Source organism: Eurosta solidaginis, chromosome 2 (genome assembly GCF_040869045.1).
Source record: "Eurosta solidaginis isolate ZX-2024a chromosome 2, ASM4086904v1, whole genome shotgun sequence".
Lineage (NCBI taxonomy): Eukaryota > Metazoa > Arthropoda > Insecta > Diptera > Tephritidae > Eurosta > Eurosta solidaginis.
The window spans coordinates 283,551,927-283,571,431 of NC_090320.1; the positions used below are offsets into that span (position 1 = coordinate 283,551,927).

Genomic DNA, 19,505 nt, shown 5'->3' on the forward strand with positions numbered 1-19,505 from the left:
TGTCTCAAACTTAAAGCTTATAACATCTGGTGTCCCACAGGGATCTATTTTGGGTCCAATGTTTTTTACGACATAGTTCCTTGTTGGCAAAATGCCAAAAAACATCTTTACGCGAACGACACACAAATATATTGTCACGCCCTATTGGGTTTACCGAAGACTTGTTCGTCAGGCTGAATGAAGACTTATTACGCATAGGACATTGGGCTCACAGAAATAAGTTATATCTGAATGCAACGAAATCTAAGTCGCTAGCAATATCGAGCGCAACATGTGACTTGAACAGCCTCCCTGAATTTACGCCTAATGAAGACAAAATATTGTTCCAAGGCGCGGTCACCAATTTAGGCTTCAGAATTAACTCTAAATTAACTTGTGTTGACCATGTTAATCTTATGGTCGGTAAAATATATAATACCCTTCGAAATTTGTACAGAACTGCCTATTTACTACCACGTAAAACAAAAATGAGGCTGGTCAAATCTCTTATAAAAAATAAATAAATGTAAGGCGCGATAACCTCCGAAGAGATCTAAGGCCGAGCTTCTCGTCCAATTTGCTTCGGGCTCCTCTTGATTTTCCCTACAAATTGGCCGGACGAGACCTACATGTTTTATGCCGACTCCGAATGGCATCTGCAAGGCAGATGAGTTTTCACTGAGAGCATTTCATGGCAGAAATACACTCGGAGCGCTTGCCAAACACTGCCGAGGGGCGACCCCGCCTAGAAAAATTTTCCTCTAATTGAAAAACCTGATTTCTAAAATTCTGTTGGCGCTTTTCCTGGGGTGTGAACCAAGGGCATTCGGTGTGGTAGGCGGAGCACGCTACCATCACATCACGGTGGCCGTCAAATCTCTTATAATTCCTAAAATTTTGTATGGGGAACTTATATACGGTAATCTTGATTCGTCTTCACATAATAAATTGCAGCTTGTCTTAAACAATGCTGCCCGCTTCCTTTTTTTTCTAAAAAGAAATTTGATCATATCTCTTCATATGCCGTACAAATTCTCAGAAGTGATGTTAATAACTTCTTAAAAGTGAGAAATCTATGCTTTTTGCATAAGATAATTCATTCCAAAAATTCCCCTTACTTACTGGAAAAACTAAATTTGTGTCAGTCCACTCGGACACTAAATCTATTGGTCCCTAATTTTAAATACACAATATCCTCAAGACTATTCTTTGTCAGTACAATCTGTCTATGGAACTTACTTTCCTCCAAAACAAAAACTGTTAAAAAAGCAAGATGTTTCAACTTAGCAGCATTTTCTTTTCTTAACTCTTAAGTTACTCTAAATCTTTAAAGATTTAAGTGAATGTATGATAATAAATACTATTGAAAATTTGTATGTATTAAACTTTTCTGTATTTATATATGTTACTAGCAGGCCCGTCAGACGTTGTTCTGCCTTAAATTTGGTCTATCTACATAAATTTTAATAAGCTTTTTCCGCCTAACTCTGCTCCCCCCCCCCCCCCCCCCCCCCTCACCCTTTCTTAATCCTTTTATTCACTCCTTCCCTCCGTCTTTTCGCTTCATCTATCTCTATCTTCGTCTCACTCTATCGCTTTCTCAGTCTCTTTCTCCTTCCATCTTTTCTCTTCTCTTAAGTTTTTCCCATTCTTCTTCATCCCTTATTGCCAGGCAAATCGAATAGGACGTAAGTAAATAGTTATGTGGGTAGTATTAATTCATGTCTTTATTTCGGTTTCGCATGCACGTTTATCAGTTTTGCCAGGTTGATGCGACTAAATCGAATATCACAATGAAAATTACTTTAAAGCTCTCAGCAAAAGCTTCCATTTGATATCCCTATTACACACACATTCTAGGGGTATCCGGGTCCAGGTTTTGGCCTATATCTTGAGACCCTAGTCACCCAGTGGTACAAAAATTACTCTGCACTAAAGCACTCATCAACAGCTTCAATTTAATAACCATAATGTAAAAACACATCCTAGTGTTACCGATATCCACGTTTTGGCCTATATCTCGAGACCCTTCTCAAATAGGTATGAAAACTAATCTGTACTAAAGCACTCACCAAAAGCTTTCATTTGTTATCCATATTCTATACATTTTAGGGGGACCCGCGTCCACGTTTTCGCTTATATCTGGAGAGCCTAGTTACCCGCGGGTACGAAAAATACCCCGTATAATAGTACTCATTAACAGGTTCCATTTGATACCCATATTGTACAAACATATCCCAAGATTATCCAGGTCCACGTTTTGATCTCAAGACCCCAGCCAGAACGGGATAAAAAGTATCCTATGTCTGTCTCCTGGTTCTAAGCTACCCCTCCACCAATTTTCAGCCAAATATTTTCATCCGTTCTTGAGTTATAAAGAGTGTAACTAACACTACTTTCTTTTATATTTATACTTACATCACATTAGAAACTTCAAAAATAACAGTATTTCTCCACTATTTAATGGATGTTATTATACATAGAAACCTTCCCCTTCAATCACTCTATCTACTAAAAAAAGGCGCATCAAAATCCGTAGCGTAGTTTTAAAGGTTTAAGCATTCAAAAGGACATAGGGACAGAAAAAGCGACTTTGTTGTATAATATGTACTGATAGTGATAATGATACATACAAAAATACCAAAAGATTCAACTTTTGTTTAAGAATTTTAAGGAAATGTTCAATATTTTTGACGAAAGAGTATTTTTCAAGAGATGTAAGCATTCTTAACCATTTATGTTGCATTAACTTGGCAACAACGCATAAATATGTCAAGCTGATATGATATGAAAATACATGCATACATCCATACATATAAATGTACTCCAGAAGTTAAATAATGCAGCGAATTCTATGTATGTACGTATATGTCGCATCACGCCTCACTCAAAAGCAATTTGCTCGCACAGTTTACACCAAACAATCACACACATGAATTTTTTGGTAAAAATGTTACTTTTGTTTAAATAATTTGGCTGATACAAGAAAGGAATCAAGTTTTTTTTTTGATGCGGATCGAAGGTAAATATTTCAAAGTTTTACTGAAAAGTAGACTTTTTTAAATCTCTCCGTCCGTTAATGAATTAGAGCTGTGTAAACATAAATTTTATGATTTTTTACTACATTTTGGCAATTTGCAACGCCCCTATAATATATATCTTCAAATTATATAAACTGTACCATCTCACGTAGCTAAGCTTTCAAATGCAAAAAACCGTTTTAAAATCGGAGCATTCTGTGTGAAGTTATGTGCATACATGACATTTAGCGACTTTATGTTATAAGATTTATAGATAGATAGATATAGATAGATGTTATATCTATAGATGAATAAGTAAATTTCTTTTTGTAACATTTCCGTATAATAACTTAATCGGATTGATGTGCTGCCTAAAAGACTAAGTCTTCCTTTTACAAACTCTAAATAAATAAATAAATAAATACAAGTGATTTGCAAAATTAATATTTTTGATGCTATCCTGAAATTTATCCAAAAAAATTTAAAATACCAGTTACAATGTCATCTCTAGGAAAAATATTTTAGAATTTTCATTTGCTATCGTCGCCGTCTTTAGACTAGGTGTATGTCTAATGCGCATATTCAAGGATATAGTCATGCTAGAATTATATGCTTTAGATTGTGGGTTTAATAACAAGATACACATTTCTCACCTACCCTGGCGTTTAAAAAGTCTTCAACCTAGATTTTATGTCGTGACCTGTATATCTCTCCTTGGTATATTCTAGCAACTCGTACAAATTAAGCTTAGACTCTTAATTGCTGTAAGGATAATTGCTAAAAGCGATTTACATTGAAACATAGGCAAATAAATAGAAATAGAATAATAGAAGAAATTTTTAGAAATATTATACCATACCGTAAATGAAAGTCATAACATCATAACAAAGTACTTGTGTTCAGCAGCACGTTAAACTATATAAGTCAATGTGTACAGATATATTTGGTTATGTTGAACATAAATAAGTATGTGGTGGTCGACAACAAAACCAAAAATTTTTATACTGTTTTCACATGTAAGCTTAAACAAGCATTCCATCTGCTGCATGCCTTAATTTTTGTTTACAAGATTATGTACTTACGAGTTCATTAAAGTCACATTTTTTTACACTAAAAAAAGAAAATAATTTCATTTTGTATTAATTTGCTTGACTGAAACATAAGAATTCACTCAAGTATGGGCATAAAAGTATGTAATACTTTTAATATGAAGAGCATAAAACGAGCAGTGAAATATTTACAAAAATAATTATACAGCTTATCTCAGAGACACAAGCACACATGCATACATTAATACAAACGTACAAGTGCCATTAGTGCTTGTACAGTTTTATTGGAAGGCGCGATTTTAAGCTTTATAGAAGGGAGAAATCCCGGAAGTAATGTGCGATAGTGGTGCTAAGAAAGGGAAGCCAAAGAAAAAAGAAAAAAATGGGTTATCGGCTTGTAACCTATTTATTATCGGCAAGTCATCGACAAGTAATATAGGAGTTATCCGTTTGTTATCTGTCTGATAAATTTGTTATCGATAACAAAAGTGATCGATGAGTTTTCGGTTTCTCACTGACTGCTTATCGACTTACATATATGGATGAGCTTATCGTTTTGTATCGAAAAGTTACAGATATTTTATCGAAAAGTTATCAATTTTTGTATCGATTTGTTTTAGAAATTATATGAATTTTTTATCGAACAATTTTAATATTATTATCGAATGGAACTCAATTTGTTAGAGAAAGGTTATCGGCTTGCTATCGATTATTGGTGTTTTATCGACAAGAACACGGCTAAAAGTTTAAGCCTAAATCTCAAACTTTTTGCACTACATACATAACAAATACAAGGTGCGATAGCCTTCGAAGCGATTTAGGACCGAGTTTCTCTTCCGATTTCCGTCGTGTTCCTTGAATTTATTTCTAAAAATTGACGCGATGGAATCTACCTGTGTCAAGCCGACTGCAAAGGGCATCTGCAAAGCAGATGGGTTGCTTTCACTAAGAAGCTTTTCATAGCACAAATACACTCGTTGTGTATGCCAAATCCCTGCCGCGATGCCGCTTGGAAACAACTTTCTTTCTAATTGAAAAGAACGTATTTCTAAATTTTGGATATAGTTTTTCCCGGGAATTTAATCCAGGATCTTCGGTGTGGTAGGCGGAGCAAGTTGGCACCACACCACTGCAGTCGCTGTACTACACACACCAAACTTCCCTTAAAATTTAGACTATCGATACAGGTGTTCCTGTAACTGAGTGCGCATAAGTTGGTTTCAATTTTTAACCGGAGAAGTTTACACTCGTAGTATTATAAAAAACAAATATGGAAGGCTATGTTCGGGTGTAACCGAGCATTACATACTCAGCTGCCAAATTACAGCTTGCAAAACTTTTAAATTACCTTCTTTTAAAAGGGAGCGGTGCCGCGCCCATTGTCCAAAATTTTACTAATTTTCTATTCTGCATTATAAGGTCAACCTACCAACCAAGCTTCATCGCTTTATCCGTTTTTGGTAACGAATTATCGAACTTTTTCGTACATGGCTAAATGAATTTATTTTTTCGTCCAGATCATGTTGATATATATATATATAGTCTATATCTATCTCGATTAGTTTACTCCGTTACTGGGTACCGTTATGCGAACAAAATTAGTTTACTTTGTGAGCTCTGCTCAGCTGAGTATAAAAAAAAAATCAGTGTGAATGGTGGTCTTGTTTCGAACCGACGTGCCCCACATTAAAGCGGCTTGTTCTTATTTCTGAGCTGTCACATTTTTGTAACAAAATATATCATAACTCCTTGTATATCGACTGCTGAGTGGAATATCACCCTATCTCGGCTGCCGATTCAAAAACGTCCTATCCTAGAAAACATTTGGGTGAAGAAATAGGGATTTCTGCATTTGTTTGAAAAACGCTCTATCTGAGCTAAAATTCATTTCATTTAAACGTTACCTGGAGCTTCTATGGAAAAAATTTCGCCATTGGGCTTTCATCAACCAAATTCTGAGATATATCGTTTTTGAAACAAGTTCTATAAGTTCTATATGAAACGGCAGCCTAGATAGGGTGATATTCCACTCAGCAATGAATATAAAAGAAAATTATTCAAAAAAGAATCATGAAGTTTCAGCAATTTTCACAAACGAAAGTTTTAGTTTTAAGATTTTCAGCAATAAATTTAAACTCTTGTGTTCTTTTTAGTAAACCAGAAATATATACGAGATTCTATTTTATGATCCTTTTAAATATTTTGGGTTTGATTATAAAACAATTGCGTTTAATTAGGTTTAAAATTTTAGCCCATTCCAATTAGAAATCGGAGTATTCCACTGAAAAGCTTTAAACTAAGTAAAAAAAAGTTTAATGAATGGCTTGTAATCGAAAAATAACGTTACCAATAGTTCATCGGATCGTATTCAGGAACCGATAGCACTTCAGGAAAGATAACTTTAAGGGTCCAAACAGATCTGCATCAAACCTTGTGACCTTATTCTTTTTTAAACGGCTTGACTTAACAGGCTGGCTGGTTGGCTGGCTGGCTGGCACGAACTTTGTAATTGAAATTTAAGTAACTTCCCGATAAGCTACAAGCTTGAAACTTGGAATTGTTTTCATATTTGGAACACCATAATACATACATGAATATAAAGCAACCTAAATAATAAAAAAACGCCGCTAGGTGGCGCAATGATCGAGATATTAAAAAAAATCGTATTTGTTGTTGCATTTGGCTCATATTTCGAACACATAATACATACATGAATAGAAAGCGACCTATGATGTCCGATTTGGCACATATTTGGAACAAATATGACATATATATAGTCCGGTAGAAGTAACTTTGACTTCGAGGGGGGACAAGCATACGTGGCGCAGTGTCGAGTAAAGTCTTTGGAAGGATTATGTATTGAGGACTTAGATTGTAACAAATTGTCAGGAAAGAGTCTGTGTAATAATGAGTCACTAAATGAACTAAATATAATGAGAAATAATAGGCAATTAATTAAAGACTAAAAACTTGGAAATAAAATAAATAAATAAAAAAAAATTTTAAGTTAAACGGGTTTATTGAAAACAATACTTACATCGAGTAATAATGATACTAAAAGCTAGAATCTAATTAAGTAGGTCCTAGGTACTAGTCATCACACTCCTCATCAATTTATGGCGTTGATCAGACAATTAAATTAAAGCGTTGGGCTCATCTAATTTCTATTGATAGTCATATACAAGACCAACTGAACCTTAATAAGGCTATGCTACGCCTCACATTTTTAGAAATTTCACGCGCCCAACGCATTTATTTATTTGTCTGATCAACGCCATAAATTTGTGAGGAGTGTGATGACTAGTACCTAGGACTTACCTAATTATTTTCTAGCTTTTATTATTATTATTACTTCATGTAAGTATTGTTTTCAATAAAACCGTTTAACTTAAAAATTTTGTTAAATTACTTTATACATTTTATGTACGTGAAGTTAGGGAAGCACCTTCCGATGATTAAAAAATAAAAAAGGGCAGTATTTTGGTGCTAAGTATTTGCTTATTAGTTGCGAAGAAAAAAATTTTTTAAGAGCTTCTCTTAGTGCTTTCTTTGGTGTGCTTCGCTAAGTTCACGTGAATCACGCTCGCTAGATCTGAGTTAGAGCACACTCTATAAATTATGACTAAGCTGCTATTTTGTTGCGTATTAGACTCTTATTAGTATCAAAAAGAAAAATTTTGTCACTCTTTTTAAGTATTTTTTTTTGATGCTTTGTGAACTAAGCGAAACATTTTGTCACACTAACTTCACATTCATTTCGCAAATCCCGGGAATTCGCAATACGTGCTATCATGACTGCATGTCCTTGCACACACATACTTACAAGCGTTGTTATGTATGCACATGTACCTATGCACATATATGTTTACGGTCATAATGAAATTTTACCGCTGGTGGAAAATGGTGTATTAACATGCAGTTTTTTTGTCAGAGACAGAGCTCTGTTGAACTGTAAGTTAGTGTTAACTACAGGTGTTTACATACAATAATATTTACGAAAATACCCGCACACACAAAACATAAGAATGTTTGTCTGCCAGTGTGTTGAAGAGTGGAAAATTAATTTTTATTATTTTAAGTGTACTTATAATTGCAATTATTGAAACTTTAGTATTAAGTGTTTAATGTGCGCGAATCTATGCCAGAATGTAAGGAAATGAAGCCTAAAATACACGTCCTTATATGCATATATATATATATATATATATATATATATATATATATATATGCTTATGTGTGTGTTGGTTATACTTGTTTGAATTCATGTGTACGTCAAAGACATGGATAAGTGTAAAGGCATGTTTAAAAGTTTATTTTGAAATACGAAAGCGTACTTATGTACAAGCATATAAAGGTGAAGTAAAAGTGATTTTTAACGTACGTTAGGTTGATCTGAATCTGAATCTAAATGTGGAAAACATCTAAAAAGTTTCACATTTAGTAACAAAGAAAAAAATCAATTTTTTAAAAGGCGGTTAATGCGTGTAACACATTTCACTTTTTGGCAACTAGAATACTTTATACTGAGGTAAATTTGCAAAAAATTTAAATTTGTGAAAATTTTTCCAAGCAAATGGAAATGAAGAAAATCAGAAAAACTTCATAGAAGAATCAATAAAGGAGAAAGGGAAAGGTGGCGAAAATGCTAAAGGTTATATAAAATGTCAGTGTTAAACTAAGTAAAAAATTTGCAGAACAAGTAAACGAAAACTGAACAGAGAAAGGGAATATGAAAGTAAATAGGATGTCGGTTGGTGGCATTAAATGTGTGGGTCAAGTGAATTTGTAGGAAACAAGTTAAACTTAGGACACTTTGAAGTGGAAAAATCTCGGTCATATCCTCTTTAAAGATATATCAGACGATTTTTTTTATAATCAGTCCATTAAATAAAAATATAAACATTAAACTTGTATAGCTGCAGCTTAAAGTTTGATGGTTTTTCTTTACACAAATTGATGTCAAATTTCTAAAAATTAGAAAAAAAGATTTCTAAGAAAATTTTCAGGTTGATATAAGGTGCCACCTAAAAAGTACTTTTTGCGATTCCTTTCGCGACTATTTCGAAGTTAATTCCGGTTCGTTTTGGCTACTTCCAGTCAATTACTGGCTGATTCCCAGTTGCTCGTGTATGGATTAGAAACTATTTCGGCGTCATTTCCTGATAATTTTAAACTTTCTTCAAGACTTTTTGAAAGTTTTTTGGGATCAGGTTAAGTTGAGGTGGCTGCTCCGTGAGGACCTCACGTAGACTGAATGAGTCTATAGTGTTACCAGAAGTTTGCCCAATGATCAAATTGCAAAATTTTATCCGAAACCAGGTGCTGTGTGATAAAATAACTCCATCCTCTTGGCAAATACTACAAGTTTTCTGAGATTTATGATATTTGCTGTTTTTAGATCTGATAGCCTTGCCACCCCCGCCACTGCCCATATAACTGTAGCCTTAGCTTTGCGAGCGCAGTGCTGTAGAGAAAAACGAGGCCGATCTTTCTCTCCTCCAACCCGAACTTTTCACATCTTCTTTCACTGAAAAGGCCTAATTGAAAAGCATGTGATGACTGAAATTAGTGTCTAATCAGTTTATCCATGATGAGCCCACAGTCCCTTCGGTTAAATGATAGGAGTAACTTTTTTAATCTAAGTTTGCAAGGCCTGCACATGATCTTTCATTCTTGACACTTTGCATGCCGGCATTGGATTCTACGACTTTCCTGCTTGTGCGGCTCTAGCCTTCTTTAAATTTCACTCAATCTGATTGAAAGTGTATGTTACAAGCTTCGAACAATGCACCCTAATGAGCTACCTCATAAAATTTTTCATTTCCATCTGTTCGCATAGCCAACATTTTTATAACTAGCTGTACTTGCACACAGGGTATTATAACTTTGATTGGATAACAGTTGGTTGTGCAGGTATAAAAGAATCGAGATAGATATAGACTTCCACATATCAAAATCATCAGTATCGAAAAAAATTTGATTGAGCCGTGGCCGTCCGTCCGTCTGTCCGTTAACAATATAACTTGAGTAAATATTGAGATATCTTCACCAAATTTGGTACACGAGCTTATCTGGAACCAGAATAGATTGGTGTTGAAAATGAGCGAAATGGGATAATAACCACGCCCACTTTTTGTATGTATAACATTTTGGAAAACACAAAAAACTTGATTATTTAGTAAATAATACACCTAGAATGTTGAAATTTAACGCGTGACTGATATAGAGACTCCTGATAGAAATCTGAAAAAAAAAAAAATTCAAAATGACCGTGGCACCGCCCACTTGTGATGCAATCAATTATGCAAATATTATTAATCATAATTTTAAAATCGTTAAACCTATCGTAACAAAATTCGGCAAGAAAAAAATTAACGAAATCGGTTAATGAGCACGCCCACTTAAATATAAAAGATTTTTAAGAGGCTCGTGGACGAATAAAATAAGCTATATCTTTGCAAAAATCGAGATTTATATCAATGGTATTTCATTTCCCAAGTGGATTTATAACAATAAATAGGAAAATTTTCAAATTTAAAAAAATAGGCGTTGCACCGACCCTTTTATGACTAAGCAATTTTCTATGCCTCGGGAGCCATAACTCGAAGAAAAATTAGCGCTGAATAGAGTCATATGTATATGTATTATTGCGCAGCTTTTTAGCACTATTAAGCACACAAAACAGACAACAACAGCATTTCAAGTGTACATATGGGTATGTAATGTTCGGTTCCACCCGAACTTAGACTTCCTTACTTGTTTCTCTATTTTTTGGGAATGTTTTAGAATAGTTTTCGGTATCTATTCGGGACTATTAAGAAATAATCTCGGTTATTTAGGAACACTATTCGAGTATTTTCTGGTTCCTTTAGGGATTATTTAAAAATTGCTCTTTGGAGATGTTCCGGACTACCTCTGATTAGGCACACGCTAATGTTGAACATAAAACTAAACTTAACAAGTAAGGAAGGCTAAGTTCGGGTATAACCGAACATTACATATTCAGGTGAGTGCTTTGGAGACAAAATAAGGGAAAATGAAAATGAACCTAGGGTAACCCTGGAATGTGTTTGTATGACATGGGTATCAAATGGAAGGTATTAAAGAGTATTTTAAAAGGGAGGATCCTTTGTTCTATAGGTGGACGCTATTTCGGGAATCGCCATAAAGGTGGACCAGGGGTGACTCTACAATATGTTTGTACGATATGGGTATCAAATGAAAGGTGTTAATGAGTATTTAAAAGGGAGTGGGCCCTAGTTCTATAGGTGGACGCCTTTTCGAGATATCGCCATAAAGGTGGTCCAGGGGTGATTCTAGAATGCGTTTGTACGATATGGGTATCAAACTAAAGGTATTAATGAGGGTCTTAAAAGGGAGTAGGCCTTAATTGTATATGTGAAAGCGTTTGCGAGATATCGACCAAAATATGGACCAGGGTGACCCAGAACATCATCTGTCGGATACCACTAATTTATTTATATACGTAATACCACGAACAGTATTCCTGCCAAAATTCCGAGGGCTTTTGATTTCGCCCTGTAGAACTTTTTCATTTTCTTCTACTTAATATGGTAGATGTCATACCCATTTTACAAAGTTTTTTTCTAAGTTTATATTTTGCGCCAATAACCCAATCCAATTACCATGTTTCATCCCTTTTTTCGTATTTGGTATTGAATTATGGCATTTTTTTCATTTTTCGAAATTTTCGATATCGAAAAAGTGGGCGTGGTCATGGTCGCATTTCGACCATTTTTATACCAATACAAAGTGAGTTCAGATAAGTGCGTGAACTGAGTTTAGTACCGATATATCGATTTTTGCTAAAGTCATCGTGTTAACGGCCGAGCGGATGGACAGACGGTCGACTGTGTAAAAAAATTGGGCGTGGCTTCAACCGATTACGCCATTTTTCACAGAAAACAGTTATCGTCCTAGAATCTAAGCCCCTACCAAATTTCACAAGGATTGGTAAATTTTTGTTCGACATATGGCATTAAAGGTATCCTAGACAAATTAAATGAAAAAGGGCGGAGCCACGCCCATTTTGAAATATTCTTTTATTTTTGTATTTTGGTTGCACCATGTCATTGCTGTTGTTGAATATTGACATAATTTACTTGTATACAGTAAAGATATTCAATTTTTTGTTAAAATTTGAGTTAGAAAAATTTTTTTTCAAAGTGGGCGTGGTCGTTCTCCGATTTTGTTGATTTTTACTAAGCACACATATAGTAATAGGAGTAACGTTCTTGCCAAATTTCATCATGATATCTTGAACGGGTGCCAAATTACAGCTTGCAAAAGTTTTAAATTACCTTCTTTTAAAAGTGGGTGGTGCCACGCCCGTTGTCCAAAATTTTACTAGTATTCTGTTGTGCGTCATAAGTTTAAACCACCTACCAAGTTTCATCGCTTTATCCGTGTTTGGTAATGAATTATAGCACTTTTTCGGTTTTTCGAAATTTTCGATATCGAAAAAGTGGGCGTGGTTATTGTCCGATATCGTTCATTTTAAATAGCGATCTGAGATGAGTGCCCAGGAACCCACATACCAAATTTTTTTTCGATACTGATGATTTTGATATATGGAAATCTATATCTATCTCGATTCCTTTATACATGTACACCAACCGTTATCCAATCAAAGTTAATATACTCTGTGAGCTATGCTCAACTGAGTATAAAAAAAATAACAATGCACAAAATTTATTTATGCAATGACACGAATAGTTTTGAATGATAACTCTGTAAGTCCATTTTTTTGTAAATCTAGCAGCTACATCCGCTTTTCAGTTTTTTTTTGTACATATGCATGTATGTAACACAAATTGGTGTAGTCCATTTGTCCGTGATGGTCTGATAAAAAAACTGTGCTACTGGACAATTTGTTAGCGTACAGTTTTCACACTTTGCTGTCATTTTGTTATGAATAATTGGTATAGCACGGTTTTTGTGAAACAATTTAAAATTACTTGTAAAAACATTTATCATTTAGTAGACACCATTTATGAAAACAACTTCCGAATGCTCTTCTTTTTGCCTCAATGAATTTGATTGATATGAAATGGATCCCAAAGTTGAGTTTTAAAAAAGAATTAAGAAAAAATCTGAGCGATGAAAAATTATGATGAAACGAATTTATGTTGGAAATGGAATGCCACTTTAAATCCTTTATTCCGATTTATTTATTTTTTTCGAACGATTATCAGTTCCGTTTGAATGTCACTAAAATGGTTTCTGTCTTTTTACGTATTTTTATACTCAGTTGAGCAGAGCTCACAGAGTATATTAAGTTTGATTGGATAACGGTTGGTTGTACATATATAAAGGAATCGAGATAGATATAGACTTCCATATATCAAAATAATCAGGATCGAAAAAAAATTTGATTGAGCCATGTCCGTCCGTCCGTCCGTCCGTCCGTCCGTTAACACGATAACTTGAGCAAATTTTGAGGTATATTGATGAAATTTGGTATGTAGGTTCCTGAGCACTCATCTCAGATCGCTATTTAAAATGAACGATATCGGACTATAACCACGCCCACTTTTTCGATATCGAAAATTTCGAAAAACCGAAAAGTGCGATAATTCATTACAAAAGACCGATAAAGCTACGAAACTTGGTAGATGAGTTGAACTTATGACGCAGAATAGAAAATTAGTGAAATTTTGGACAATGGGAGTGGCACCGCCCACTTTTAAAAGAAGGTAATTTAAAACTTTTGCAAGGTGTAATTTGGCAGTCGTTGAAGATATCATGATGAAATTTGTCAGGAACGTTACTACTATTACTATATGTACGCTTAATAAAAATTAGCAAAATCGGGGAAGGACCACGCCCACTTTTAAAAAAAATTTTTTTTTAAAGTAAAATTTTTACAAAAAATTTAATATCTTTACAGTATATAAGTAAATTCTGTCAACATTCAACTCCAGTAATGATATGGTGCAACAAAATACAAAAATAAAAGAAAATTTCAAAATCGGCGTGGCTCCGCCCTTTTTCATTTAATTTGTCTAGGATACTTTTAACGCCATAAGTCGAACAAAAATTAACCAATCTTTTTGAAATTTGGTAGGGGAGTAGATTTTACGACGTTAACTGTTTTCTGTGAAAAAGGGCGAAATCGGTTGAAGCCACGCCCAGTTTTTATACACAGTCCACCGTATGTCCTTCCGCTCGGCCGTTAACACAATAACTTGAGCAAAAATCGATATATCTTTACTAAACTTAGCACAGGTACTTATCTGAACTCACTTTATCTCGATATAAAAAATGGCCGAAATCCGACCATAACCACGCCCACTTTATCGATATCGAAAATTACGAAAAATAAAAAAATGCCATAATTCTACACCAAATACGAAAAAAGGGATGAAACATTGTAACTGGATTGGTTTATTGACGCAAAATATAACTTTGGAAAAAACTTTGTAAAATGGGTGTGACGCCTACCATATTAAGTAGAAGAAAATGAAAAAGTTCTACAAGGCGAAATCAACAACCCTTGGAATCTTGGCAGGAATACTGTTAGTGGTATTCCATATATAAATAAATTAGCAGTACCCGACAGATGATTTTCTGGATCACCTGGTCCACATTTTGGTCGATATCCCGAGAACGCCTTCACATATACATCTAAGGGCCACTCGCTTTTAAAACCCTCATTAATACCTTTAATTTGATATCCATATCGTACAAACACATTCTAGAGTCACCCCTGGCCCACCCTAATGGCGATATCTCGAAAAGGCGTCCACCTATAGACCTAATGCCCACTCCCTATTAAAATGCTCAGTAACACCTTTCGTTTGATACCCATATCGTACAAACATTCTAGAGTCACCCCTGGCCCACCCTAATAGCGATATCTCGAAAAGGCGTCCACCTATAGACCTAATGCCCACTCCCTATTAAAATGCTCAGTAACACCTTTCGTTTGATACCCATATCGTACAAACATTCTAGAGTCACCCCTGGCCCACCCTAATGGCGGTATCTCGAAAAGGCGTCCACCTATAGACCTAATGTCCACTCCCTCTTAAAATGCTCAGTAACACCTTTCGTTTGATACCCATATCGTACAAACATTCTAGAGTCACTCCTGGCCCACCCTAATGGCGATATCTCGAAAAGGCGTCCACCTATAGACCTAATGTCCACTCCCTCTTAAAATGCTCAGTAACACCTTTCGTTTCATACCCATATCGTACAAACATTCTAGAGTCACCCCTGGCCCACCTTAATGGCGATATCTCGAAAAGGCGTCCACCTATAGACCTAATGCCCACTCTCTCTTGAAATGCTCAGTAACACCTTTCGTTTGATACCCATATCGTACAAACATTCTAGAGTCACCCTTGGTCCACCTTTATGGCGATATCTCGAAAAGGCGACCACCTATTGAACTAAGGATTACTCCCTTTTAAAATACTCATTACCACCTTTCATTTGATACACATATCGTACAAACACATTCTAGAGTCACCTCTGGCCCACCCTAATGGCGATATCTCGAAAAGGCGTCCACCTATAGACCTAATGCCCACTCCCTCTTAAAATGCTCAGTAACACCTTTCGTTTGATACCCATATCGTACAAACATTCTAGAGTCACCCCTGGCCCACCCTAATGGCGATTTCTCGAAAAGGCGTCCACCTATAGACCTAATGCCCACTCCCTCTTAAAATGCTCAGTAACACCTTTCGTTTGATACCCATATCGTACAAACACATTCTAGAGTCACCCCTGCCCACCCTAATGACGATATCTCGAAAAGGCGTCCACCTATAGACCTCATGCCCACTCCCTCTTAAAATGCTCAGTAACACCTTTCGTTTGATACCCATATCGTACAAACATTCTAGAGTCACCCCTGGCCCACCCTAATGGCGGTATCTCGAAAAGGCGTCCACCTATAGACCTAATGCCCACTCCCTATTAAAATGCTCAGTAACACCTTTCGTTTGATACCCATATCGTACAAACATTCTAGAGTCACCCCTGGCCCACCCTAATAGCGATATCTCGAAAAGGCGTCCACCTATAGACCTAATGCCCACTCCCTATTAAAATGCTCAGTAACACCTTTCGTTTGATACCGATATCGTACAAACATTCTAGAGTCACCCCTGGCCCACCCTAATGGCGGTATCTCGAAAAGGCGTCCACCTATAGACCTAATGCCCACTCCCTATTAAAATGCTCAGTAACACCTTTCGTTTGATACCCATATCGTACAAACATTCTAGAGTCACCCCTGGCCCACCCTAATAGCGATATCTCGAAAAGGCGTCCACCTATAGACCTAATGCCCACTCCCTATTAAAATGCTCAGTAACACCTTTCGTTTGATACCCATATCGTACAAACATTCTAGAGTCACCCCTGGCCCACCCTAATGGCGGTATCTCGAAAAGGCGTCCACCTATAGACCTAATGCCCACTCCCTATTAAAATGCTCAGTAACACCTTTCGTTTGATACCCATATCGTACAAACATTCTAGAGTCACCCCTGGCCCACCCTAATAGTGATTTCTCGAAAAGGCGTCCACCTATAGACCTAATGCCCACTCCCTCTTAAAATGCTCAGTAACACCTTTCGTTTGATACCCATATCGTACAAACACATTCTAGAGTCACCCCTGCCCACCCTAATGACGATATCTCGAAAAGGCGTCCACCTATAGACCTCATGCCCACTCCCTCTTAAAATGCTCAGTAACACCTTTCGTTTGATACCCATATCGTACAAACAATCTAGAGTCACCCCTGGCCCACCCTAATGGCGGTATCTCGAAAAGGCGTCCACCTATAGACCTAATGTCCACTCCCTCTTAAAATGCTCAGTAACACCTTTCGTTTGATACCCATATCGTACAAACATTCTAGAGTCACCCCTGGCCCACCCTAATGGCGATATCTCGAAAAGGCGTCCACCTATAGACCTAATATCCACTCCCTCTTAAAATGCTCAGTAATACCTTTCGTTTCATACCCATATCGTACAAACATTCTAGAGTCACCCCTGGCCCACCTTAATGGCGATATCTCGAAAAGGCGTCCACCTATAGACCTAATGCCCACTCTCTCTTGAAATGCTCAGTAACACCTTTCGTTTGATACCCATATCGTACAAACATTCTAGAGCCACCCTTGGTCCACCTTTATGGCGATATCTCGAAAAGGCGACCACCTATTGAACTAAGGATTACTCCCTTTTAAAATACTCATTACCACCTTTCATTTGATACCCATATCGTACAAACACATTCTAGAGTCACCTCTGGCCCACCCTAATGGCGATATCTCGAAAAGGCGTCCACCTATAGACCTAATGCCCACTCCCTCTTAAAATGCTCAGTAACACCTTTCGTTTGATACCCATATCGTACAAACATTCTAGAGCCACCCCTGGCCCACCCTAATGGCGATTTCTCGAAAAGGCGTCCACCTATAGACCTAATGCCCACTCCCTCTTAAAATGCTCAGGAACACCTTTCGTTTGATACCCATATCGTACAAACACATTCTAGAGTCACCCCTGCCCACCCTAATGGCGATATCTCGAAAAGGCGTCCACCGATAGACCTAAGGCCCACTCCCTCTTAAAATGCTCAGTAACACCTTTCATTTGATACCCACATCGTACAAACAAATTCTAGAGTCAGCCCTGGTCCACCTTCATGGCGATATCCCTAAATGGCGTCCATCAATAGAACTATGGCCTACTCTCTCTTAAAATACTCTTTAATACCTTCCATTTGATACACATGTCATACAACCACATTCCAGGGTTACCCTAGGTCCATTTTCCTACATGGTGATTTCCCTTATTTTGTCTCCATAGCTCTCAACTGAGTATGTAATGTTCGGTTGCACCCGAACATAGCCTTCCTTACTTGTTTGGTATAGTTTAAAGAATCTTAATTTATTTATCGTTTATCTGTGTGAGGTGTTATTTTATTAATAGCAGATGAAAAGCAGTTGCAATTTTAGTTTATAAGTTATTTTTTTTATTCCGACATTTTTTCTATCTCGATATGCAAACCAATCCAAAAAACATTTCCGAAAAAACTGGAAATTTTGAGCAGATTCTACGAACATTTCGAACTGTTTATTTAAGGTTTTTTGAAATTTCTTAATCATGCAGCATTGATTTTTGAAAATCTTTTTCCACGGCTATTTAGATTTTTGTCCATAAAAAAATTGTCAAAAATCCGTGAGAATTTTGAAAGAAATATTACTTTTCTGACTTTATAGTATCAGAAGTGACGTAGATGTACCTGGAGCTGCTGCGATCTAGATTATGCTAACATCCACGAAAGAAGCCGTGCTGTTAGAAATGGGTACGTAAAGCTAACGATGTCGCACACCACACTAGTGAGCTACTACCTATTCTGGAATGATCTATTAAATGGTAGATGAGCTAGAACTACTTAAAGACGATCCGTGTAGTCAAACTGGTAACCTGTTCGTCGCTGGAGATTTCGATGCCACAGCTGTCGAATGGGGAATGTGCCAGACCTCCTGAGGGATGTTGTGGGATTGGTTGTTGTTGTTGTTGTTGTTGTAGCGATAAGGTTGCTCCCCGAAGGCTTTGGGGAGTGTTATCGATGTGATGGTCCTTTGTCGGATACAGATCCGGTACGCTCCGGTACCACAGCACCATTAAGGTGCTATCCCGACCATATCGGGAACGATTTATGTGGCCACATTAAACCTTCAGGCCATTCCCCCCTCCCCACCCCCAAGTTCCATGAGGAGCTTGTGGTCGCCAGAGCCTCTTTTGTTAGTGAAACAGGATTCGCCGCGGATAGGTGAGGTTGACAATTGGGTTCGGAGAATCTATATATTGCGCTGGCAACCTGAAGGGTTGCGTTACACAACCCCTTGAATCTGGTATTTTAGTCGCCTCTTACGACAGGCATATCTACCGCGGGTATATTCTGATCCCCTAACCCGCTGGGGCTTGTGGGATTGGTCGTTTCGAACAGTGACACCCTGATACATCGCAGGCCAGACTTTTGATTATCCATCCCTGACTTTACACTGGTATTGGAAAGCTTCTGCCAAACGTGGCTGGATGGAGAGTGATGGGCGATCTTACCCATAGTGACCACAACTACATTACCTTCCACTTAAACGACCCAGGACAAAGTCAGGCAGGGAGAGCACTTCGTATGAGCACAACATGGAATGCCTAATAGGTTGATGCCAAAAAGTGCTCCACTCTTAAAAAAGCAGGTACCGGACATGAAACTCCGAAGCAGCAAACGCTAAGCTAGAAATGACCATGCGCTACGCGAGCTACACCTGCAACCCCTCTGAGAGGTAAAGAACAACTGAACTGGTGGACTAATTAAAGTGGTGAGCTACGTAGAGCATACCTCAGAGCGCGAAGGCTGGCAGCACGCGCATGCAGCAGGGCCGACCTACTAAAGCACT

General features: G+C 37.1%; 1 protein-coding gene across 12 annotated transcripts in view; it reads left to right on the forward strand.

Annotated features, from left to right (window-relative positions):
- The window catches only part of fipi (factor of interpulse interval), a 642,136-nt gene that overhangs the window by 440,306 nt on the left and 182,325 nt on the right, over positions 1-19,505 (forward strand). The window lies entirely within an intron of this gene.